This window comes from Volvox carteri, assembly GCF_000143455.1.
Source record: "Volvox carteri f. nagariensis unplaced genomic scaffold VOLCAscaffold_28, whole genome shotgun sequence".
Taxonomy (NCBI): domain Eukaryota; kingdom Viridiplantae; phylum Chlorophyta; class Chlorophyceae; order Chlamydomonadales; family Volvocaceae; genus Volvox; species Volvox carteri.
Genome location: NW_003307571.1, coordinates 20,129 through 21,281, shown reverse-complemented (window position 1 = coordinate 21,281; position 1,153 = coordinate 20,129). Strand labels below are relative to the sequence as shown.

Here is a 1,153-nt window from a genome sequence, read left to right as displayed (position 1 = left end):
AAAGAAAGCTTAATACATCGTCTCATGCTGCTGCTGGACAAGTCGATTAACATAACGCGTCAGCGATGAACGCAAATCGCACCCGCATGAGCCGTGACTTGAACCCACGATCACCAATTGCGCATACGTACTGCAAATAACTATGTCTTAGCACACCACAGGCTCCCTGACCACTCCGGCGGGAGTAGCCGATGACTTGTATCGGGCAGCGTTAGTCTATATTCCACAACTTTCTTGTAAATCGCCCTTACTGCCGGCGTGTCCTTTCGAGGACGCTAAAGCTGTATCTTTGTGCTTTTGTTGCGGTGTATTGATTGGTGTTTGTCTTGTTCCGTGGTTCGCGCGCATTAGATGCATTTGCAATACGTCCAAAGCATGATATACACGTCGGGTGCATGCAATGTGGTATGGGATGTGGGGTACGTTTAGATTCTTTATATGGGACAGAGGGCGCAAAGGGTCGTCCAGCTGTGGAGGGCTGGAGAGAGGTGCCGTGGGGGACTCTTTTTAACATCTTTTTGCACAAACGCTTTTGTGGCGTTTTTGTGGGTAGGAATGCATGTGTTTTGTCTTCTCCCACTTGTGGTGGTGTAAGTTGTTTTGAGCCACACCATCCTGTGGCGCGCAAGCGAGATTTTGTGCGCACGCAGCTGCAGCTGCGTGTGTGCATGTGCATGCATGCGCTCGAACTGCATATTCGTTGCCGACCCGTGGGTTTTCCTCTGCCCCGACGACGCCCTGTGGCGTCCTGCTTCCCGTATGCTAGCTTTAGCACGTGTGGAACAACTTAGGGCAGAAAGATAGGTGTGATGGGAGCGACAAGCAAAGCTGTCGTGCTCAAATGGAGCGCGCTCAAATGGATGTTCGGCGACATGTTGACAACGCCACACACAAGCAACTCCACAGACTAAAGCGGGTGATGCGCATATAGACGTGTACATGATTTTTGAGGACATGACCTGGTGTATGGTCCCTTTCCTCTAAGCGGCCGCACAGCCACGGGCGGCTAATGTTCGGACACACCATCGAACATCAACCGCCTGGCAAACTGTGCTTAATCAAGCGACATAGCATATCAAAGTGCGGCATCCTCGATATGCATTCGATTACAGCGCATACAATGTCGAAAAAGCCGACAACAACTCAGAGCGGC

At 51.1% G+C, this 1,153-nt stretch overlaps 1 protein-coding gene across 1 annotated transcript in view; it reads right to left on the bottom strand.

The window, feature by feature from the left end:
- Positions 1-1,153, bottom strand: part of VOLCADRAFT_92760 (uncharacterized protein) — a gene marked incomplete at both ends in the record, with an annotated part of 9,234 nt that overhangs the window by 6,694 nt on the left and 1,387 nt on the right. The window lies entirely within an intron of this gene.